The following is a 26,085-nucleotide window of genomic DNA, read 5'->3' as shown; positions in this document are numbered from 1 at the left end:
ATGGATGGAATATATCCCTAATCCACTTTACAGAAGGGTTTGAGTCATCATTAGGGCCAGATTTAGACCTGGGGGGGCCCAGGGCACTTCAGGTTTGGGGGGCCCCTTATACACAGAGTTGGTTTGCATTCTCAATGACAGTCACACAAAATGCATAACACATAATTTTAAGGCATGTATGCACATCCACACAGTCATAACACTTGGTGGTTCGCTTGGGCTGCCAAAATTCATTTGTAAAAATGATTTAATATACCAGTCCAGAGTAAAAACTTTTACAGATGATGGCCAGCAAAAGATTACTTCCCAAGTTACATTTAATAAAAGAAAGTAATTTTTTTATTATTATATATTTTATATTATTTTATTATTGTCTATTTCATATTATTTTACATATTTTTTTATATTATTTTTGTATAGAGGAGGGGCCCTTTTGTCAGGGTGCCCAGGGCAGTTTCCCCTTTTGCTCCCTTATAAATCCAGCACTGGTCACCATACAAAACTTAAAAAGCACATATTGAAGAGCTGCATGCGAAAGTCTTTATGATAGTCATTTTAGAAGCTTTCACATCATGTGCACCACATCTGTATATCAGTTAAGTTGGAAAGAAGACTGAAATGGCTTCTAATAGCACGTGGATCATTCAGAGACTAATATTTCACTTTTCCTCACCTTTAGTTTGAGGGTTGCCTGTCTACAGCCATCATTTACTGTAAGCTTAATAGTCTGGGATGAGATGTAAATTTGTAAGCATTCTTTGAAAGAGCTGCATAAATATGATAGATCCATGAAACGATTTATAATAAGTGTGGCCTTTGAGAATTATAAGGACATTATTGACATAAATGTCATGAGACCCACATCTACAGAATACAGGAAATGTGAGTTCAGATGTGTGATATTTTCCTCTGTTCAGTAGCAGCCTGGAATGAGGAGTTGTGAATTCCTACACTGGGTGAGGATTTGCTTCCCTGCCCAGAACAGAGACAGTCAGCTCAGTGGGTCAGTATCTTCCACCCAGGTGTTGTATGTACAGCTAAAATCATTCTGCAGGAAAACTGATTATGTGTATATATTACAGTGGCTCTAGTGAATATTGGGTCCTAAGTATCAACGTATCCTTTATAAGGACTGTCTGTACTGCCTTGCACTGCACTTGAAATTGACAGTTGGAGAATGAAAGTTTTGCAGGATAAGCAGGTATACGCAGTGATGTAGGAACAGGGGTAGCAGAGGTTGTGGTTTCAATCTGGCCTCTGCTATTGGGGGCTCATAGGAGTTAATTAGCGACACCCAAGTTTAGAATTAAATGATTTCGCTTAGAGAACTAGAGAAATAATGTGAAGGGAATTACAGGAGGTTTGGGGGCTTAGGTGAAGAGAAGGAGGGCCGCAGGTATTAGGTAAAAGAGGTTACAAGGTGAGTGTGTTAGCTATAGAGGGAGTTTTAGGGAGTGGGGATGTTAGGTCTAGGACAATGGAAAGAGTCTCATAACCTCCCAGTGGGACCCAGGTGTAAAAAGCTAAACCAACTAGCTTACGGAGATTGGGTATAAAAAAAAAAAAAAAATGGGAAAATTGGCCCACTGACTCAGAAACTGAAAGTAAAAAAACAAAAATACCTCTAGAGAGAGCTCCAGCCCTTCCTTCTGATCATAACTGAACTACTCCACCTTTATTTTTTATTAACATTGAGCAGCACAGTGGCTTAGGGTCCTCGGTTCAAATCCCAACCAGGACACTACCTGCATGGAGTTCACACATTCTCCTCATGCTTGTGTTGGTTTCCTCCCACACTCAAAGGACATGCTGGTAGGTTATTGGCTGCTGTCTAAATTGGTCCTAATATGCATATATGCGATGTGGGGCCCTTAGATTGTAAGTTCCTAGAGAGTGATGTGAATATACAATATGAATTGAGCTGCTTAAATTGTTGGCACTATATAAATACCTGCTATAAATAATTAAACACTTTAATAAATTATAATAAAATATTAATAAATCATGGCACCCCAGTCCACACACATGCTGCAGATAAGTGTTCAACTGTAATTGTCAGCTCATGTGTACCTTTACGCAAGCCTATATTACAATGTCTACAGAAATAAACAATAAATGTTGTTATAGGAATCTGATGTGACCCACTAAACTGGATGAAATCATAAATAAATAAATAAAATGTCAATCAGTAATTCATGAATAGTGGATGACGCTATCATTAAAATGTATAAAACAGTATATATATATACACAGATATAAGATATTTCATAATAATTCCAACACTGATTTCACAAGTCAGTATTAAATTAGACTTTACAAAAACGGTAAATTCATAGTTCACATATCCAATAGGGATAGGCTCACAAATGGTCTTATTCAATTAAACATTTTTAGTCTTGAAGCAACTCTAGATTGCTAGATTAAAAACCTTAAGAAAAATGCCCCTGGACAGAAAACTATTGATACTTACCTGTCCTACTGCCCGCACTGTGTAACTTCATCCTCCCGAAGACCTAGGCTTGGTGAAAAACCTTCAGCATCAAATACACTTCTAGGAGTGTTGCATACCTGGTGTTCCACTGTGTGTTATGTGGTTCCTTCTGCCTGTTCCTGGGTTACCACTGTGTCCTGTAGTAATTGGAGAGGGGGTGTGGAAGAGACCATAGAGGGTGAAGGGGCATCCGGCATCATCTAAAAGTGCTGCATGCTGAAGAATCTTCAGCAAGTTTATCCCTTAAAGAGAGTGAAGATGGCCGTAGAGAGGTAGGACAGTTATTTTCTTTGCAGGGACGTCTATTCTAAATTTTTTTTAACTAGTAACAGCTAACTGACCAGAATTACGAAGAAAAAAACAGCATTGGTGGTCAGTGATAGGAAGAATGGCCCAGAATTGGTGGTCAATAAGAAGAAGAATGCCCCAGCATTAGAGGTCTGTGAGAGAAGAATACCCCTTTTATTGGTGTCAGAGGGAGGAAGAATGTCTACATTGGAGGAGTGGGAAAAAATTGTCCTTTATATCGGTGTCAAGAGGTGGAAGGCTGTCCCTTATGTTGGTAGTCAGTGGATGGTAGACTGCTCTTTACACTGATGACATTAAAGTGGATGTAAACCCAATGTCATCCTTTCTAAACTACTGCCATAGGGGTTATCTATAAGGATATACATGCCTCCTGCATGTATCTTTACCTGTCAAATGTCTACCCTCTGTCTGTTATGAGACCCAAAAAACTGCAGATTCTGTGGGTGGGTCTGTTGTCTGGAGCTCGGTGGGTGGAGTCGTGATGTCAGTAGACTCCCCGCCCATCTCTACACTCCCCTTGTCAATATGCATTTTCTCCTGTGTATTTCTTACACTGAACTTCTGCTATGATCTCTAACATCCAGTGAAAAGGCAGGAAAGTAACCAAATGACTTTAGGATGCCAAATCATACTGAGGTGTGGAACAGCTAATCCTTGCAGAGCTGCTGAAGAAAGGAGTGGGGGAGGGAATTAAAAAATAATGCATGTCTTAGGCTAGTGCACGAGATATGTAAATCACCTGTCACTCACAGCAAGGGGGAGGATTTGACAAAGTTTTTCTCAGTTTGTCAAGATTTATCTCACTGAACAATAAAAGAAGATTGCTCAGAGCTGGATTAACTCTTTGTGGCAAGACTGAGCTCAAATGATAGGAAATATTCTAGTCTACATTATGACATCAAAAAAAATATAAAAAAAAATTTGGGTTTACATCCACTTTAAGACAGCTGCAGCATTGGTGTCAATGGGGACTAAACTTAGGAGATGCTTCATGTCCCATGTCACTGGCTCTGGTTCTGCCAGATGCCTTGTTATCCACGGGCGATGTCAGCATGTGAGTGGTGGATAATAAAGCAGCTCGGACATAAAGTATAAGCATATTATAGGACTTGGAATGGTCAATAAAGAGTGATATTTACAACTGTTATTCCCAATAATATGTGCTGCTTCCATCTAATTGGACTTGCATAATATACAGCATAATGGCTACATCTATCTAACACAGTGGTCATCAACCCTGTCCTCAGGGCCCACTAACAGGCCAGGTTTGCAAGATAACTGAAATACATCACAGGTAGTGATTGTAGTATTCCAGTCTGCATCTCCCCAAGGTAATACATAAAACCTGGCCTGTTAGTGGGCCCTGAGGACAGGGTTGATGACCACTGATCTAACATCGCTATGATATTAGCCTGGCCACCATATACACATGTAGATGTAACAGATGTAACAGATGTCTGATGTGTGATCCATGGTCTGTCTGCTCATTATCGAGAGTTATTGGCCTGCATCCTGACCTCGATATGAGCTGTGGAGCAGAGATAGCTTTTTACATCCATCTGTACTCACCCGCTATGCTCCTGAAGAAGTGAAATATGGTGTTCCGAGTAATGCATTGAGAGGTGGACATTGCCTACCTGACATTGTTAACTACAATCTGATAAAATCATGAATTGGTTCTATCCGATTCGTATATCTTTATTTATTATAAAGCATGATAAGGCAATTGTTTGTTTTTGGGTCATTGCAGTTATATTTTTATGTATTTTTTTTTAAATTATATAATTGTACAAATAAAGAATAACTTTGTTTTATGAAAAATATATTATAATAATAAAGTGCCTTAAAAGTCCAACCATTTTACTCCTTTATATATAAAGAGACATCACAACAGACACCATTTGCTTAGAGACACAATTAGTCTAACTTAAATTTCAGACTTGATAAATGGTAAGGCCCCACTCTGGCATATTAAGGTCTATAAACAGACTTTTTGCATCAAAGAAGGAAATGGAGAGGCTAATAAAGTGTAACTGAAGGCATAACTGTTTTTTTTTTTTTTCATTTTGGATAGAGGGAGGGTTATAACCCCTGTCAGTTTTTTTTGCCATCTGTGTCCCATTGGGGAGATTTCCTTCACTTCCTGTCACATATCCAAAACAGGAAAAGAGAGGAAAGTGAGTGAATTTCGGGGTATCACCAGGGTCACCAGAACTAGTGCCCCCATTGGAAGATTTCATCTCTATTAGTGTTCTGATGTCAAACCAAAATGTGTGAATTTCTCTTACTTTCAGCTTCTATAATTACGGTAAACAGGACAAATAGAGAGGGTGAATCTCCCTAACGGGAGCACAGACGGTAATAAAAGCTGTGTTCTAATCCCTCTCCATTCTGTCCAAAACTCAGAAAAAAAAAAAAAAAAAAAGGTTTTGCCTTTAGTTACACTGTAAAGCTGAAAAGGAACCCAAAGCTCCACCTGCTGGCTCAAACGAAGAGTCCAACAAAAAGAAAGAAAAAGGTGCTACAAAGGTACTGTGAACAAGGACATCATAGCTGAAACGCATTAACATCTGCTGTACCTACATGTTTTTTATGGAGTATCAATAAATTTAAAAAGATTAAAGAGCATGTATGGAGTTGCAGATCAACTTTTACTGATTATCAAATGAAGAGTACTGAATAATAACATGCAATGTTTTATATCATGTGCCTCCACTATGGGGACACTTATAAGTTAGTGTTAGATACCACAGATACCAGGGTGCCTTGACAAAGCTCTGTGGCTTACACATGCATTTGCAAATGTGTGCAGACTAAACCCTGCTTTTAACGCATACTGTCAGACAGGTTATTTGGTTGTCTGTGGGCTGGTCGGTAAGTTAAGCTTGGTTTTTTCCTTGGATTTATCCTTGGCCTTGTTTGTACCTGTTGTTAGCCTTCCAATGCTTCTTACTGCCATAGCCAGCTATAGATGGGAGCAAGTGGCGTCTTTTTTGTATCAATGTTTTATATTTACCTGACTAAAAGTTATTTTAAAGAACATCTGAAGGTTCCTGTGTGACAATCTAAACAAGTCTCAAATCCCAGGTACCATGTGATGTACAGGTCTTATACCTTCCTTAGGTGAGCTAAATCTTCCTTCGCTTGTGTCCCATATGCTCCCCCTTCCAGACACTTCAGCTCACAGTGGGAGGGTTTCAGCAACAGAGGCAATACTGGCAATCCAGGAAAAATTAAGGGTAGATGCACTTACAGTTATGTTCTGAACCCCACATTTTTTTAATGGGAAGCCACAATTATTTTTTTAAGTCCTGACTATGATAAATAAAGAAAGCATCTGTACAAAACCAAAATGCATTCCCTTAAAAATTAGGAACTCATAATTGAACAAGACCAAAAGTCCTATAAAGGTGGCTTTATATCTCTCCACTGGTTGTAGGCCGCACCTTCACCACTATTTGTATAACCGGGGTCACCACTGTGTACATAACTGTGCACTGCTCTTTAATAGAGCCACATACATTCATTGTACACATCATTTTATATTATAACAGTAGGAGCTGTGTTTATTATATGGAAACTTCACTAGTTTACCTCCTGTGTGCAACTCTATTTCTTTACAATACATGCTTTAAAACGATGAGTTACTGCCCCACAGCATAACATTCGTTTTAGAAACTTTGCTTGACAGCCTGGAATATACTGCTGTGCAAGAACTTATTCCAGCAGGTCTAAGAAGGTCAAAGCTTAGAGGCCAGTACTAGCAGTCGTGCAAAGGGAGAGTAGGAGCCAAAGGTGGGTAGAAAGTCATCAGGGCTCCTAATGTTAAGACCACAAAAGAAGCTTTATGGTTTATGGTTTTACATAGGTTCATGAATACACTGGTGGTATACTTCAGCTATCATTAGCTCTATACCACTTGCAAAACCAATTAATCAAATTTATCTTTACATTCTACTTTATATAAAGTGCTTTTTTAAGCACTAAAACTCAGCTGTATGGCATAAAATGACTGTACAGGTAGGTCATTTGGGTGAGCATTTCGTTTTCTCCATGCGTTGACCTTGTGATCATTTGAACAGTATGTATAGCAAATTATTGTTTATTAATCTCCGGGCTCAGGATTGGGCAACATACCTGACTTCACTGTGCATACATGCAGGTGCAAAAGTTTTGAAAGGACTAGCACACTTGCCTACCCCTAGCTTACCCTAATTAATTTTATTTTCTTAATTTGAAAAATTTAAATCTATTATTCACTGATTATGTGTATGGCCAGCTAAGGATGGATTACAGGGGCCCCTATAGACAGAAGACACTATCCAATCATCTTCTGGCAACCACAAGGCCTAAGTACTACAAGAATGGGATTGTTCACAGCAGCTAAGAATTCCTGTCAATAGTGGGAGGGGAGGGGAAGGAGGAAGATGAGTGGCGCCAGCAGAAGCTGCCAGTACTGCTTATCTCAGGCCAGGCATTTGACAGTGCAGCAACTATAAGGCTCCATGCACACTTGACATTAAAAATCTGTGAAAAAACGCTAGGATTTTTGTTAAAGATCGGGCGTCCTTAATAACGGACGACTCATCAACTGTCAGCGGGGTTCCCCGCTGATAGCTGAATGTAAATACAACAATTTCCAGCAATAAAAAATTGAGGAATAAACAGCATGAGGTACCAGTCCCATAGGTCTGATATGTATTTTGAGAGGAACCCTATGCCAAAATGTAAAATAAAAATGGCATGGGGTCCTCCACAAAATTCATACCAGACCCTTATCCGAGTGAGGCCCCCCCCCCCTCCTGAACCATACCAGGCCACATGCCCCCAAAACACCTTGTCCCCATGTTGATGAGGACAAGGGCCTCTTCCCTGCAACCATGGCCTAGTGGTTGTGGGGGTGCCGGGGGGGGGGGACTTATTGGAATCTGGATGTCCCCTTTAAAAAGTGTTGATCATGATTAACGATGGATCTATACCTGGGGACATTTTATTTTTATTTTTTATAATAAAGGACTTATTTATTTCTAATAAACTGTGGCAGCAGCAAGGGGGAGTAACAAATGTACATTTTTGACTTTACGCCCCCTCCGGCCCCATGCTGTAATTGGACACATCACGAGTTTGACAGATCATTTCAGCCAATGATTTTGGCTGAGGTCAGCTGATCAGCTGTGGCCAATCACACAGAGTTCTGTGTTTACAAAAACACAGAATTCTGTTTACTGTGAACAGTGATCTGTCTGCTTCTAAACAGACAGATGGTCAAGTTAAAGTAGCACATTTTACACACATTACACATTGTTAAGCACACATTTAACTCCTTGATTGCCCCTAGATGTTAACCCCTTCCCAGCCAGTGCTATTATTAAAGTGTCAGTGTATTATCACTGATCACTATATTAGTGTCACCATTGATGTCAGTGTCAATTAGCGTACCCTCCCAGTGAGTGCCAGATTGTCCTCCACCCTATAAGTCACTGACCTCCGGCATTACATTATAGCATCTATAGCTGCATAAATTCTATTATAAATACCATAGTTTGTAGACGCTATAACTTTCGCACAAACCAATTCATATATACTTATTGAGATTTTTTTTTTTAACCAAACACGTAGCAGAATACATTTTGGCCTAAATTTAAGAAGAAAGTCAATTTTTTTATTGGATATGTTTTATAACAGAGAGTAGAAAATATTGTTTTTTTTTTCAAAATTTGAAGAGGGTAAAACCTTCCGGAGGTCAAGTTAATTCGTCCACCCCTAGGAATCATGTATCTTCAGTATAAACTAGGAGCTCTCAGAGGAGTGTGCAAATGAAATACTTATCACCAAACCTCATTGTTTGCATGGGACCTTCTGGTTGTGTAAAACGGAATACCAGTGTAATTAAAAAGCAGGTAGCTGTCCTAAAATAGAGGTCTATTGAAATTGTAGAAGAGTGCCATTTTACTCACCTTCCCTACTTGCAGACACAAGCTCCTTTAACTCCGTTCGCCACAATCCCCTGGATTCCCATTAACCCTTAGAGACCTGGGCATGTCCAAGGTATATAAATACTAGATCTCCCCATTCTCTGATGCTCAGAGGGACTACGCCTGATAGGACAGCAACCCAGATAGCAAGGATAACTTTCCACAAATTTGTGGCAGTATTGAATTGTAAGTCTGTTAACTCGCTGAACATTTTCACTGGCAAGTTGTACACTTGGAGAGCACTTGAAGCACAAATTCTAGTTGACACTTTTACAATTTGTAGCAAATTTGCGTGGCAAGTCCCTAGCAGGAGCAAAGTTGCAGTGGTGAGTCTACAGCAAGAGCTCTGCAAGTCTACAGCATGCAAATTCAGCCACAGTGACCCCTGTGGTGGGATGACTATTACACAACATAACTGAACCAGAACTTGCAGCAGACTTGCAGAATGTTTGCAAAGAATATTGATCTGAAGTCATGCAATGCGGACTTGCTGCAATTGTGCAACAAACTTGTGAAGGCTGGCAAGTGTAGCAGTAGCTTAGCAAGTCATTTTCAAACTTGCAGCACAATTTCTTGCTATCTGGGAATAGATGGACACATTTGCTTTCACCGGGCCTTCCATTGTTGTATTCAGCATGCAGGCTGTCAGTGAGCACAAGACCACACAGCTTTTCATAAGCCCCACCAGTCACTGTGCTGGCTAGCTCCAGAAAACTACCCTTCTAATAGGGTGACATTACCTTCAGCTACCTGAAGCTCCAGACCAAATACTCCCCCAGCCCTACCTTTTTTGAAGCCTGTCTGGGGATCCCTCCCAGATAGCAAGGATAACTTGTAAGTCTTATTAACTTGCTGCACATTTTCACCGGCAAGTTGTACACTTGCAGAGCACTTGAAGCACAAGTTCTAGTTGACACTTTTCCAATTTGTAGCAAATTTGTGTGTCAAGTCTCTAGCAAGAGCAAAGTTGCAGTGGTGAGTCTACAGCGAGAGCTCTGCAAGTCTACAGCATGAACATTCAGTCACAGTGACCCCTGTAGTGGGATGACTATTGCACAACATAACTGAACCGGAACAAGCAGAATGTTTGCAAAGAAAGTTGATCTGGAGTCATGCAATTGTCCAACAAACTTGTGAAGCCTGGCAAGTCTAGCAATAGCTTAGCAAGTGATTTTCAAACTTGCAGCACAATTACTTGCTATCTGGGCTGTGATCCACTACCTGAAGTAACAGCTACAATCAGCCTTCTAACAAGAGAGGTGATAAAACCCAATTTCCAGGGAACCAAAAGTAACTACCGGTATATTTGTTCTAGTCCAGGGGTCAGCAACCTGTAGGTAGCAGCCAGGTGACTGGTAGATCGTGGTCTGGGCTTGCTGATCCGCCATTCCAGAGCATCAAACAGAGTGCAATGCAGAGGGACTACTTGTAAAGTTGGATCTGTAGTAGAAAACAAGAGCCGCAAAAGCCGATGGCTCCTCTGTAGTGCTGGCTCCTGTCCCATGCGGAGAGATACCAACTGCACTCCACCTCTACACATAGCTAGCCGTATTCAGAGTGGTGCCAGCAAAAGGAAAGAAGAGATCTTCAGGTCAGTGTGAAGCAATACACTGGGCATAATAGTATAGGGCTGTTTTCACACTTGCAGGTTTGGTGCACTTTCTGAATGCAGGAGTTTTGGTGCGCTTTCAGAAAGTGATTGACACCTGCAGGATATAGTAGAAGTCTATGGCAAAGCGCAGCTAACCCAGAAAAGTTGCAGATACACTGCAGGTGCAGGTAAACCACAGCACATCAGTGTGAAAGCAGCCTTAAAGGGGCTCAGAACAGTTGGGGGGACCCCAATGCATTTTTTTTATTTGGTGCAGGGTTCCCCTTAATATTCATACCAGACCCAGAGGGCCTGGTAATGGACTGGGGGGGGAACCATGCTGTTTTTTTTAATGATTTTTATCTATATTGCCAGATTCTGACAATTTATTACAGCCGCAAGCAGTTTCAAATTTTTTCCTTTGGAAATGTCATTTTGCTGTGGTATTGTTCTAAACGCGGGAAAATGCGCTACTTTACAGGCATACTAAGGGCACGATATTTAACCACCTCAATACAGGGCACTTTCACCCCCTTCCTGCCCAAGCCATTTTTCAGTTTTCAGCGCTGTCGCACTTTGAATGACAATTGCGCGGTCATGTTACACTGCACCCTAATGAAATTTTTATCATTTTTTCCCCACAAATAGAGCTTTCTTTTGGTGGTATTTGATCACCTCTGCGGTTTTTACTTTTTGCGCTATAAACAAAAGAAGAGGGACAATTTTGAAAAAACACAATATTTTTTACTTTTTGCTATAATAAATATCCAATTTTTTTTTTTTTTTTTAACAAATTTTTTCCTCAGTTTAGGCCGATATGTATTCTTCTACATATTTTTGGTAAAAAAAAATTGCGATAAGCGTATATTGATTGGTTTGCGCAAAAGTTATAGCGTCTACAAAATAGGGGATAGATTTATAGCATTTTTATTATTTATTTTTTTTTTACTAGTAATGGCGGCGATCTGCGATTTTTATTGTGACTGCAATATTGCGGCGGACACATCGGACACTTTTGACACATTTTTGGGACCATTCACATTTATACAGCGATCAATGCTATAAAATTGCATTGATTACTGTGTAAATGTGACTGGCAGGGAAGGGGTTAACCACTAGGGGGCGCTCGAGGGGTTAATGTATGACCTAAGGAGGTGATTCTAACTGTGGGGGGAGGGGACTGACTGGGGGAGGTGACCGATCGGTGCCCCTATGTACAAGGGACACGCCATCGGTCTCCTCTCCTCTCTGACAGGACGTGGATCTGTTTACATGCACAGATCCACGCTCCTGCTCGGTTACCCGGCAATCGCGGGTGCCCGGCGGACATCGCGGCCGCCGGGCACGCGCACCGGGTCCCGAGTGACGCAGCAGGCACGCGCGCGCGCCCCCTAGTGGCTCGGGAGGGCGAGGACGTCATATGACGTCCTCCCAGAACAACAGAAGCCTCGTCCCGCCGTCATATGACGGTGGGCGGTGGCTTAGTGGTTAAAGGAATATTTCATTTTTATTGTTTCATTTTAAGCATTATTAAAATCACTGCTCCTGAAAAAAACTTCAGTTTTTAAAACTTTTTTTTGCATTCATACATGTCCCCTGGGGCAGCACCCGGGTCCCCAAACACTTTTTATGGCAATAACTTGCATATAAGCCTTTAAAATGAGCACTTTTGGTTTTTCATGTTAGTGTCCCATAGACTTTAATGGTGTTCCACGGCTTTTGAATTTGCCGTGAACACTGCATAATGTTCGCTGTTCGGCGAACACCCGATGTTCGAATCGAATTTACGTACAACGCAAACATCTGGCTCATCCTATTCATAAGTGCAGTGGACACTTCTGCTCCTCTAAAAAAGTGATCTGAGTGTGTTTGACAGGTGGTGAGGAGGTGATATGTTGCCTCCTCACCACCTGATTTAAACCATGATTGCTGTGCAATGCATGCGATTGTGACATGGTAGTGCAGCAATTATAAGTTTAAATCAGGTGTGAGGAGGTGACACTGTGCCTTTGACTTCCATGTTGTTCAGGTAGATCTCCACCTTTTTAAGGTTGCCTTCCCCTGTATAGTCTGTGCACCATCATTTGTTTTGCAAGAGAACTTGCGCTGCCACCTAGCGGTCACGTGTGAAAAAACTATTCCTAAACATCCCTGTTACTGAGATAGCTTCAATGACTGTTTTAGGGCGTACACACGGTCGGACTTTGTTTGGACATTCCGACAACAAAATCCATGGATTTTTTCTGACGGATGTTGGCTCAAACTTGTCTTGCATACACACGGTCACACAAAGTTGTCGGAAAATCCGATCGTTCTGAACGCGGTGACGTAAAACACGTACGTCGGGACTATAAACGGGGCAGTGGCCAATAGCTTTCATCTCTTTATTTATTCTGAGCATGCGTGGCACTTTGTCCGTCGGATTTGTGTACACACGATCGGAATTTCCGACAACGGATTTTGTTGTCGGAAAATTTTATCTCCTGCTCTCCAACTTTGTGTGTCGGAAAATACGATGGAAAATGTCCGATGGAGCCTACACACGGTCGGAATTTCCGACAACACGCTCCGATCGGACATTTTCCATCGGAAAATCCGACCGTGTGTACGGGGCATTATTCTTTTCTTATACTATTACATACTTTTCCACCATTCTATCTGTTTAGACAAGTCACCCTGTGTTCATCCAGTCTGCCTGATCATTTGGCTGATGCCGTTACATAACAATATCACTAAATAACCCTAACTAGTTAACTAGTTAAAGCGTTTGTTAACCCAAAAAATAAAAAATAAAGATCCTGTTCCCCTAAATCATGTTATACAGCACAGTGCTTGTGCTGTGTCATTTGGCCCCCTGCATCACCTGTAATACCTGGCTGATCCTGCCAGTTTCTACCCTCCCCTCTGTATGCTGTCTCCAATATATCAGGGCTACCGAGCTCAGCGTACGTGCCTCCGTCATCTGCAATCCTACTCTGTGTCTCCTGTGTCCTCTCCCCCCTCCCCTCTCTGCCTGACAGCTCCGTGTCTGTGCCGCCTAGGGTGACCACATGTCCTGGATTGCCCAGGACAGTCCCGCATTTTGCAGGTCTGTCCTGGGCACCTTCATTCCAGGACAATACAGTGTCCCAGAATGAAACTGACACAGTCAGCCCCCCACACCTGGGCCAATCTGATGCCCCCAAAAAAGACCTCCACATTGCTGCTTGACTCACTGACAGTACTTGTCCTGGCCGGGAATGTCTGTAGAGGCACAATCCTCGCCCCCCTGCTTGTGATTGGAGAAATTATAAATCCTGCCTCCTGTGTCCAATCACTGCAGGGCAGTGTAGAGCCAAGCATTGGAACAAGGTAAAACGGGTCTCAACCGTCCAGGACAAGTACTGTCAGTGAGTGAAGTGGCGATGCAGCGGCCTTTTTTGGGGGCGTGATCAGTGCTTCTGGGTAGAGCGCGCACCCGCTGCCTCGGCTGTGCTGTGATTTGTTACAGCACAAACTGATTTTTGGGAAGGGGGGGTCCCTGAATAGCAGTTTGCAAATGTAGTCACCCTAGTGCCACCCCCTCCCATCCTGCTGCTCAAATTACTGTTTATTTTTCATAATCCCTCTGTTTTTTACTGTAATGGCCTCCTGTGACTGTGCTTTATGAAAATAATGCTGTATATACCTTACGGAGTGCTGATCTGTGCTCATTGACATGCCGCCTCTCTCCGCTCTTGGCCCGGCAAATGCAGCGGCCGCCTCTCTCCTCCTTCCCTCCTGACTGACATCAGCGGGAGGTCCTCGGCCCCGCCCACTGCATCTGTCGGGCGGAGAGAGGACAAAAGCGGCGGGTCAATGAGCACAGATCAGCGCTCTGTAAACAAGGTATATACAGCATTATTTTCATAAAGCACAGTCACAAGGGACCATTCCATTAAAAAACAGAGAGGATTATGAAAAAATACATTGGTGGATTAACAACCACTTTAATGCCGCGTACACATGAGCAGACTTTACGGCAGACTTTGCCCAGTGGACTTTTCGACGGACTTTACGACGGACTTTCTGAATGAACAGACTTGCCTACACACAATCCACCAAAGTCCGTCGAATTCATACGTGATGGCGTACGACCGGACTAAAATAAGGAAGTTCATAGCCAGTAGCCAATAGCTGCCCTAGTGTGGCTTTTTGTCCATCGGACTAGCATACAGACGAGCGGACTTTTCGACCGGACTCAAGTCCGTCGGATAGATTTGAAACATGTCCAACTTTTGAGAAAACAAAGTCCGCTGGAGCCCACACATGATCGAATTGTCCGACGAAATCCCGTCCGCCGGGCAAAGTCTGACGTAAAGTTCGTGTGTACGCGGCATAACACTTTCCCCAAAACTGGAGAGCAGTTAATGCAATATTAAACCCAGCCTTTTTCTAAGTCTAGGTTCACACTTGTGCGGTGCGGGACACTGCATGTGATTCGCACAGGAATAGCACTGCATCCACACCAAAATAATGCAGGATGCCTTTTTTTTGCTGCACCTGAATCGGATCGCACTGCGTTTTGTGAGCTGTTTCAGGTGTCATTAATTTAACATTGACACCCGCAGCAAATCGCCAGAACAGAATATGATTTCAATGCGGTGCGGGAAATGCACAGGATTCGCTGCGTTTCCTGCATCTCATCAGTGTGAACTATTGTCACCTGTTGATTCTGCCAATAAGTCTGTTATTTTTCAACCTCCTTTAACAGATAAAGATGTCCAGCAAAAGTGGAAGTTAGAAGGTTGAGACAAACCATTTAAAGCAGGACTAAACCCATCAATTTAACTTGCTGGATAAGCACCTGAACAACCGCAACATACAGGTATATACAATGTAATACTGACATATAATCACACGCATGGGTTGGACTTGATGGACTTGTGTCTTTTTTCAACCTCACCTACTATGTAACTATGTACTATGTAACTATGTAACTTTCCCAAAACAGTTATGCCGCGTACACACGGTCAGAATTTCCGACAACAAATGTTCGATGGGAGCTTGTTGTTGGAAATTCCGACCGTGTGTAGGCTCCATCGGACACTTTCCGTCGGAATTTCCAACAAACAAAATTTGAGATCTGGATCTCAAATTTTCCGACAACAAAATCCGTTGTCGGAAATTCCGATCGTGTATCCGACGCACAAAATTCCATGCATGCTCGAAATCAAGCAGAAGAGCCGCAATGGCTATTGAACTTCAATTTTCTCGGCTCGTTGTACATCACTGCGTTCTTGACGTTCGGAATTTCCGACAAGATTTGTGTGATAGTGTGTATGCAAGACAAGTTTGCGCCAACATCCGTTGGAAAAAAAAACATGGATTTTGTTGTCGGAATGTGCGATCGTGTGTACGCGGTATTATACATTTAAAGCATGCTGTGAATGATAGCTGTCACTGTTGCATGGGCTGTCAACAGAACTGTCAAGCTATCAAAAGCCATCAAACGGCTGGTGACATAACTGATCACATGTGCAACTCACATTTTATCATGGCATCACTTTTATCATGGTTAACATTCCTCAGCTTAGGCAGTATAAGTAGTTGGCACACATGACCTAGAATGCAAATCTCTCCATTGTATGATTGACATGTTTCTTTCATTAAAGTGGTGACTCCTTTGCTCCTCAGAGTAGGATCTGAGTCTCTCTGTACCTCAACGTCATGCTGACCATCCCATGAACAGGAAAATCACACAAATGCTCCTCATGAACATATACAGGTGTTTTCACATTACCGCAGCCTATGAAAGTAAAAGCGGTAGTAAGCCCAAAACCAAAAATGTAATATATTGCAGCTTATCAATCATTAGATGTGATGGCTGCATTACTTTTCTTTTTTATAGGTTCCCCCCTCTGTTTTCACCTGGTGATCTGGCCAGTAACATACCTCCTGTATTAGATTGCCCCCACTCTGGATAAAGGAGCACAGGGGGCAACTTTGGACAGCAGCATTGCCAGTCTGGGGCAGGGTGTTAGATGTCCTAGCAGATTTAAATACACTCACTCATTGAAGTCAAACCCCAGCTAATATTTTATAAGCAATTACATCAACAGTTTTTTTTTTTTTTTTAACCTTTTGGAATAAAGGTTTTATATAAATAAATAAAAGCTGATCATTGTAAGAACCTCTGTCATTGGTAAATAGTTTGTGTCATCTCTATAACGCTACATCTGCAGGACAGCTTGTTCTTTTAAAAAAAAAAAAACAGACATACTGGCTGTATCATCAGATAAAAACAAAATAAAAAGCTTACAAAGAAAATGAACGCACCCATCATATCTAAGAAATGGTAAGCTGTGATATAATACATGTTTGCTTTTGGGGTTAATACCATTTTAATGTACTTTAATACAAATAAAAGCATTTTTTATGATGCTTATGTATCCATTATTTGCATTAAAGAAGATGCACCATGTACCAATTTTCATATAATACATATACATCCACCACATATCATGCACCATGTACTATTTTAATATAATAAATATACATCCACCACATATCTGGCACCATGTACCAATTTTCATATAATGCATATACATCCACCACATATCTGGCACCATGTACCAATTTTCATATAATACATATACACCCACCATATATCTGTCACTGATTCTGTGCATGCACCTCCCTCCCTGCTTGCATTGACTTTCCCATAGGACTTTCATATAGTGACAACTTCTGAACATGTCCGCATGCATTGACACACGTGTCTGCTCATATAGCTCTGTCCATTGTCTTCACCACATTGGACACAATGAAGACCTTTCTGTTTAGGAACTGCTATACTTAATCTGCTTGTACATCTAATACCCTAGCCACAAAAAGTTGGAATTATATAGAAAAAATAAAAAAAGTGCACTCCCGTATGCATCTCCTATGTACCACACATACTGAACAAAATACATGATTCTCCTTTGACTATAGTTGCTATAGAAGAACTACAAGTGTCAGCATTCCCTGCCAGCCTCAATTGGGGTTTACGGCTCCCCGGCAGCTTAATGGTCATGGTTGCTCATGGTTGTTTACATTTCCAAAATAAATGTCTCAATAACCGCTATGTTGCTGTGATTCTAGGAGTCACATTCATGCCAAAGCTGCAGAGGTGTATTTGAATCAGATTTATGCCACATGCAATCAACAGTGACGTACCACCCATCTATCTATGTGCATATACAGATTTATCTGTACACCCAGTCAGACTAACAAATAATCCATATGTATAAGTATAGACATAGACATAAAAGGAATACACACACACCTGGATATACAGTATATATACCTACATAATGGCCAGGCCCAGCTCAGTGTTACGCAGTCAGAAGATGCACAGTCACATTTCCTCCTCCCTCCCCATGTTACCCCCTCTACACACCCTCAACTCTCCCCCGTTTACCCTGTCCACCCCCCTGTGCTTGTCAGCACCCCCCCTCCCCTCCCACCGTGGCATTACCGTAGGTCCCCGTGCAGTATAGACACTGTCAGCATCATCTGCTGCTCCTGAATCCTGTAACTATGGTAACAGCTAATCCTCAGCATCACCAGGGAGATGGACGGTCCCCTCCCTGCCTGCAGAGCAGCAGCAGCCCCTCCCTGCAGCACATCTCCATCCCTTCCTCCCAGCCATCAGACCATTTATTTCTACACAACAACAATCGTTTCACCTTGCTGCTGACAGTCACCCTCTCCGGCTGTGGGCTATTATCCTCTCAGTAGTACTAAAAGGGGGCAGATACGGTTCCAGATTAAAATAATCACTTACAGTACAAATCAGCTGGAAATCTGAGGCTGGCAATGTATTGCATCCCCTCTCGCAACCTAATTGCAGGGCACAACGAAATGACCTTTTATCTCAGTAAATCTTTCTAATGGTGCCGTACCAACCCTCCAGCCCAAGGCTGTGCAGCATCGCAGTGTGCGCAAATATTAAAATGGATGTAAACAGGTAAATATTATTGCTTCAGTGATTCACAGACGCCCACACCTACATAGACATTAGACTTCCAGAAATACATTTCCCTAAATGATAGATTAAGATACAGCTGCTAACACCACACTGATAAAAATGATTCTGTTGGCTTGTAATTTTAACATAAAAATTTTATCTTTTTCAACAATTAAATAAATGTTAATTAATTTACTTTGATATTTTAAGTACCTTACTTAATTTTCATTAGTTCGTAAAACACACCTTTTACATTTACAAAAATAATGTATAATATTGAGCAATCTAGACAAACCTTTTAAGCTATGTGCATTTCCATATTCTAATTGAGTTATATTTACTTAAAAAAATTATCTTTCATTTGACTGAAATTTAAGCAGATGTTTGCAAATGTGCAACTGCACAAGTTTTGATACTGTAATTTTACAGAGTTTAACATCTTTCGGAACTTTGAAAACCTGCACAAGGCAGTTCTCATACATTTGAGGCCCATCAGGGCAAAAGAGCGTCACCAATGACAAGAATTTTTCCAAGTCACTACAAAGGCATGCAATGGCGTTGAAAGGTCTAGAATGAGCTTTGAACAAATTATTGTTCACAAGTTTTAAATGTTGCTTAACATACCATTTAAAATGTTTACTTTATTTATAAATGGACATACTGTACATCCGTTGTATACACCTATTGAGACAACTCACTTGTGCGCACGCAAAGTTTGAGCTTACTGCATTCGGCAGAAGGCAACCCAGATGCAGGGTGAGGGACTGCCGGCTGTTAAAGCAGGGGTCCACCTACATCAGCTAAAAAAAAAAATATTAAAAGCCAGCAGCTACAAATACTGCAGCTACTGACTTTTAATACATGGCCACTTACCTGTCCCAGGGTCCAGCGATGTTGGCAGACGATGCCGAGAACCCGCTCGGTTCTCGGCAGCTGCCGCCGCCATCCTAGGTGAGGGAATCAGGAAGTGAAGCGTTGCGGCTTCACTTCCCGGTTCCCTACTGCGCATGCGCGAGTCGCGCTGCGCGTCCCAAGTGGTCCCCACTCTCTCCTGGGAGCTGTGTGTTTCCCAGGAGACAGCGCGGAGGGACAGGAAGAGGCATAGACTCCCATGGGAGTCTATGCCGGAAGTGGGTGCAAATACCTGTCTTAGACAGGTATCTGCACCCCCCTCCCCCCTGAAAGGTGCCAAATGTGACACCGGAGGGGGGGAGGGTTCCGAAAAGCGGAAGTTGCATTTTTGTGTGGAACTCCGCTTTAAGTTTTGTGCCACAAAAGGTAATGCATATTAAATTTTAGATTATGTGACTTCAAGCCCCATCCAATTTGCACCCCGTGTTATTAAAATTTAAAAACAAAGATAGCATGCATTATTGTGCATTGTGTCCGTCTGCCATGGAGTCCATCAGGAAAGTAAAATTACGGTAAGTATTTGATAATAAATTTTCCGTTTTCCTGACAGACACCATGGCAGCCTACGTGTGGGAAATAACTAGCCAGTCCACACGGGTTGGTATGCTGATCAAAGAAAAAATTTAATTGAACCCGTCAACTGACAGGACTCTTAAACCAAAGTTCACAGAAGATAGAGACTCAGGCTCTATACAGGAATGTGACATAAAGGTATTAATGGAGGCCCATAAGGCCGCTTTGCAGATGACATCTGGAGCCACATGCCGGGCTGCTACCCACAAAGCCGCCATACCCCTGGTGGAATGTGCTGTCCCTCTGGAGGAGCCAAACCCTGCTGAATAGACTGGACGATCCAGGCTTCAGTTGTTCTGGTCATAGCTCGCTTCCCTTTGTTACCACCAGAGTGCGAGACAAACAGGTAGTAGGAGTGTCTAAAGGAGGAAGTAATTTGCAGGTATTCCCTCAGTAATTCGCCTACATCCAGAGGATGGGCTTTGGAGGACCCCTGGGCCCTAAATGTATGTAAGACAATTTCTCGGTTTTCATGGAACACTGAAGTGACTTTCGGGTTTGATAGCATAGGGATGAGGACCACCCGGTCCGGAAAGAAAGTCAGAAATGGTTCTTTATGACCCAAGGACCCGATCTCAGAAACCCTTTTGGCCGAAGTGATGGCCAGGTTTTTCTGAGCCCAGGACATGATGGGCTCGACTTCTTGGAGCAGGGTGGTGCTCCGGGTGCCCCCTTGCCTCTTCACATAGGTGACCGCTGTGGTGTTGTCCATTTTTACTCAAACTGATTCCCCTTTGAGGAGATGAGTGAAAGACTGGAGGGCACACCAGGCTGCCCGTAGTTCCAGGATGTTTGAGCCAGGGTTGTGAAGACGGGCATCCCACTTGCCTTGAGCAAGTTCTGACCTGCAAAGGGCTCCCCAACCGGCACCGCTGGCATCGGTTGTGACCGTGACCCATGAGACAGGGACAATGGTGTGACAAGTGAGCAGATTCCTGCGCTGGAGCCACCAGAAGAGACTGTTCCTCATCACTGAGGATATGTGAATGGACTGATTGACGTCCCCTGAATTCCATTGATGAAGGAACCCTGTTTGAAAAGGGGCACAACCTCCAAAGAGACCATTTAACCATGGGGGGTCGTAGAGACCATTGTGCCGATGATTCTTAGGCACTGTGAGGCCTTTAGGCGTGAGGAGCTCAGAGCCTGTGAGATTCTCCCTCGGATGATTGAGATCTTGTTCAGTGGGAGAGAGATGGTGTTTTCCACCGCAACGAACTGGGCCCCTAAGTATACCAGGCGCTGGGCTGGTTCCAGGTGGCTTTTTTCCAAGTTTAGGAGCCACTCGAATTCGGCTCCCTGTGGATCAACAGCTCCTTGTCCTGAGCCAGTAACAGGAGGTCGTTGAGATAGTGGTACAAGTGTATCCCTTTTGTTCTGATGAGGGCCACCACAGCCAGAAGAACTTTCGAAAAGACTCGGGGTGAGGTTGTCAGCCAGAAAGAGAGGCAGATGAACTGTACACGTTCTTGCCTGACTCTGAACCAGAGGTATTTGTGGAATTCTTTTTCCACAGGCACATAAAAATAGGCGTCTTTCAAATCGATTGAGATTAGACAATCGCCTGGCTGCACTGCTTGTTGGATGGTAGACACAGGCTCCATTTTGAATCTTTCAGATATTATAAACTTGTTTAGGTAAGTTAGATCTATCACCGGGCGCCATGAACCATTTTTCTTCTACACAAGGAAGAGAGGGGAGTATATTCCCTGAAACTCCTCCTTTTTTGGAACAGGCATCGCGGCTCCCTGTACTATCAGTGAATCAACGTAACACCTACTTCTTTTCTTCTGACCATAGTAGCAGGGTGGAAATAAATCTGGGGGAGGAGTACTGACGAAGGACCATGTATTGCCTGTGGAGACCGTCTTGATGGTCCAGTAATCTGAGATTGAGGCCACCCAGACGTGACGCTCACCCACCCGACCCACCTGGGCGGGCCTAATCTCAAAATTACTTACCTGGTTCTCGTCCACTGGATGCCTTAGCAGATTTTTGGAAGGATGTCTGACCTTTGCTCCAATTTCCTTCTGAAATCCCAGCCGGGCCTGTAGGAGCGTGCTTCCCTTGAACGCTCAGTACTGCGTCTTCTATGCTGGAGCTTCTTCTGACCAAACAGACGCCTATCCTGGGGTAGGAAGCCCGACTTCCCACCTGTGGCTCGGGCTATAGCGCTATCCAGCCTGTTGCCAAACAACGAGGGCCCTTCAAAGGGAATCCTACACCAGGCCTGCTTAGATGCTGGATCAGCAAGCCAAGGGCGCAACCATAAGGCCCGCTTAGCCGTGAGCGAGGATAGCATAGTCCGAGCCAACAGGTGGATCAGATCGATTGAAGCCTCCCCTAGGAAGGCCGTTGCCAGCTTCAATTCCTGAACTGGCGAGCCCCTGATCAGTTCTTCTGAGACGCCTCTGAGAACAGAATCCACATTCTCTGTCCAAGCTTCCATAGCCTTGGACATGGCTGCGAGGGCCAAGGCGGGTTTGCAAGCCATACCAGCTAACCCGTAAATTCTCTTGAGATCTTGATCTAGTCTCCTCTCAAGCCCATCCTTGAAGGATACCGCATCTTCTAAGGCAAGATTGACGTGTTTAGCTAGTTGCATCAGCGCTGCTTCTACAAGGGGAGCGTTTTCCAGATGTTTCACTTCCTCTGCCTTTAAGGGGTATAATCTGGAAGTTTTACTTGACATAGAAGTCTTCTTATCTACCTTGCTCCACTCTTCATCAATGATGTCCTTCAATTCAGAAAGGAAAGGAAAATTGGAGCGTTCCTTTCCCAGGTGTTTAAAGAACTTCCTCTGCTTAGCCGGAGGAGTGGAAGGATCTTCCCACTTAAGGGCCTCTTTGACTGCCTTAATTAATGGAGAAACCAGGGTGAAGTTGAAGGCACCGACAAATTAATCTCCCTCCAATTCGCTGTCTGGAAAGACGGGGGAGGTATTGTAAGGCTGGAATGGGCCCGGATCCTCCTGGGCCTCGTCAGCCAAGGAGCCAGATAGAGTGGTGGACTGGCTCTGCATTTTACCCCACTCCTTTAGGGATAACAAGAGACTCCATCTGTTGGTTTTCCATCGCTTTCTCCCTAACCGCCCAGGCATAACATGGATTACACAGTGATTTGCCCTCCGGAACTCATGTCCCACATCCCCAGCAGGCTCTGTGATCAAATCGGCTGTCATGGCAGTGAGTGTGGTGTCTGGAGGAGGAATGGGAACATCTGCTCTGTTGATGGGTCCTAGACGGAGAGTCACGTCTGGACCTAGATAAGAAAGGTTGATTTTGCGGCCTGGTAAGGTCCCTGTTGTCTTGGATAATAAATTGGTGATCTGACCTGAAAGGACTAAAAAGGAGAAAGGCAGAAATACATCACATTAGGGGATACGTCCATCCAACGTGAACATGGCCCCGTCCCCACCCACACTCCATGTACCTAGAGCATGAGGGCTGGCCGCACAGAGGCGGTGACTTGTCCATGGCACCCTGGCAGACAATAAGTGATGATCCCGCAGCTTTGTAGGAACACACGAACATCCTGGGAGAAGGAGAGCAAATAACATGTAGCTTGCCCTTTAAGAGCCAACTCCGCCCCCTCACCCTGCACCATAACCCCCAGACTGGCTTACCTTAACCTGGGAACCCTGGTGCATGGAGGAGCTGTCGCAAGGTGCCCACAGTGATCCCCAATGTCACAGGGGCTTACAGAGATTTTAAATATCCTCACCGTAATGATGCCCCCCCCCTTTCTAGAGTGCCTGCGTGATCGCCGAGACTTCCGGCCGTACTGCGCATGCGCGAAACCAAGCCTCGGTTTTGGCTGAGGATCGCACATGCGCAGAAGCACACTGGAGCCACGACCCAGAAGAGGGAGCCAAGTCCTGGAACGCTTCCAGGCGCCTTAGAGGAGAGAGGGGAAGGGAGGGAAGGCACACAAGGGGAGACAACAAACAAACACTAGCTGCCAAGGAAAGGAAAATCATCAGACCTGCCAGCCGATCGGCGCCTGGGCATAGAAAGGCCATCTCCACCACCAGACACAGAGGCCTGGAGCCACACACCCGCCCACGGCTGCGCCCTGGGCTATATCGCCACCATTAAAGGTATGCCCAGCAACAACCTCGACCGATTGGACATCCGTAAATGTAAGAGCACTGTTTGTTGTTCTAAATGAGGAGGACAAAAAAGGAACGCCGTCTCTAGCGGTAAGCTCAAATTTATGGGAGTGGGGTCCTATAGCATTGGAGAAGAGGCGGGGTTAACACACACGTAGGCTGCCATGGAGTCTGTCAGGAAAGAATGTTTTTGAAATATTGAAATTCAAATTCAGATTATGTAACATCAAGCCCCACCAATTTTGCACCCAATAATATTCAAATCTAAAAACAAAGAAAGCATTCGTTTGTACTGCATCTGTGCTAATTTGTGCAGCAAAAATTCACATATGTGCTGGTTTGGTTTCAGAGATATTGCGCATTATGTTTGATGAAACTTCTCTCACTTTGCACCACATGTTATTACATTTTGAAAACAGTGTTTGTCAATGACTCTGCTTGCTGAGCCACCTGGAATGATGGACAGTTCCCTGGACTATTCACTGAATGATCCCGCTGTGAATCTTTTTTGCCTTGAACCCTGACCTCTTTACTCCTCCCCTGAACATCCTGATTTAAGCCTTGTCTCTGCACTTCTTGGTTGCCAGAATATTGTGCCTTCTCCAGCCAATATCTCGCTTTTGTCTCTCCTGCTGCTGTCTGTATCTTTGCTACTATTCGTTACCGTCATTTGGCTTGCTCTTCTACTGCGCTTCTGCTTAATCCCAACCTGCAATTATTCGTTACCAAACTTTGGCTTGTTACTCGACTACGCTTCTGCTTAATTCCAACCTGCAACTATTCGTTACCAACCTTTGGCTTGTTTCTCGACTACGCTTCTGCTTAATTCCAACCTGCAACGATTCGTTACCGTCACTCTTCTACTGCGCTTCTGCTTAATTCCAACCTGCAACTATTCGTTACCAACCTTTGGCTTGTTTCTCGACTACACTTCTGCTTAATTCCAACCTGCAACTATTCGTTACCGACCTTTGGTTTGTCCCTCGATTACACTTCTGCTTGATCCCTATCTGCTATATATGCTACTGGACCCCGGCTTGCTCACCTCCTGGTGGGGCGATCCTGAGGACTGCAACCTGGTACTAACACACAACAAAATCCATCTCCACCATCAGGAGCTCTGGTGAACTCCGGTTAGTACTTAGATTTCGCACCTCAAGTGAGTCTGTGACATCTGCCAGGGTGACCTGCCTGTGTTCCTATCCTGCTGGTTCCTGTGTGAGCTTCCACTGCTATAGCAACTGGTCTTCGAGCTTGACCCCTTGATCATAACAATACCATTTGTTTGTGCTGCGTTTGTTCTGATTTGTACCACAAAAACAAACTTTCTGTTTGTTCGGTTTTTGAGATATTGGACATTCAACGTTCACACTTTATATAAAGAAAGATGTCTCCATTCCCAGTGGAAGCCTGTTTAGGGCAAACATGTCGGGTGGAGCTAGAGGCTGTGATGCCATCACGTTTTTTTAGTTTTTTCCCTTGCAGTCAGTCAGTTTGCTCCCTTGCTGCATGTCTGCTAAAATTTGCAGTTGAACTTTTTAGCTGTTTTTTAGCTGTTTTTTTATCTGGTTCCCGTTTGCTGTGCACTTTTGAAGTTGTTGATTTGCGGTTCCTAGAGTGCTGTGTGTCATTGCTGTGATCAACTGCAGTGGAATCTGTTGAAGTGACTGTGAAAAAGTTTTTTAAAAAATACATTTTTTGAAATACACATCTGCACTATGGACTTTCTCCCGCTTTGTTCCCACTGAGGTGTTTGGCTATACTATGGATAATTCAAAGATTTAAAATTATTCTGGAGTTGTGGAAATCCTGTATACCAAAAAACAGAGGATACCTGTTCTGTGGATTGGGTAAAGTGGATGAAGATTCTACAACTGACATCCAGGTGATAATCAGGGAAGCCAGGAGGCTAATGCAACAAGCTTGTTTGATCTCCCTAACCAGAGATCCATCTGATCCGGTATGCGGCCTCTTCTACTATATTTTCTGAATAGGAAGATCATCGCTGTATTCCAGTAGAAGATTTATTTCATCATCAGCATAATATATATTTCTATGAGGACTGAGTTTGAATACATATTTTTTATTGTTTAAATCCTTACACAGGATATTCAGGGGGAAGAAGTTCTCACTGACAGAATATTTTTTTCT

General features: G+C 43.4%; 1 protein-coding gene across 2 annotated transcripts in view; it reads right to left on the bottom strand.

The window, feature by feature from the left end:
• DMTN (dematin actin binding protein) overlaps positions 1-17,996 on the bottom strand; it is a 93,090-nt gene extending 75,094 nt beyond the window's left edge. Inside the window, exon 1 of one of the 2 annotated variants that reach the window (XM_073622263.1) lies at positions 17,847-17,996. The gene's annotated coding sequence lies outside the window, so the exon portion shown is untranslated. The remainder of the gene's footprint in view (positions 1-17,846) is intronic. The other variant, XM_073622262.1, reaches the window with a different exon arrangement.
• Between the last annotated feature and the right edge of the window lie 8,089 nt (positions 17,997-26,085).

This window comes from Aquarana catesbeiana, linkage group LG03, assembly GCF_042186555.1.
Source record: "Aquarana catesbeiana isolate 2022-GZ linkage group LG03, ASM4218655v1, whole genome shotgun sequence".
Taxonomy (NCBI): domain Eukaryota; kingdom Metazoa; phylum Chordata; class Amphibia; order Anura; family Ranidae; genus Aquarana; species Aquarana catesbeiana.
This window is presented reverse-complemented; position numbering and strand designations above follow the sequence as displayed.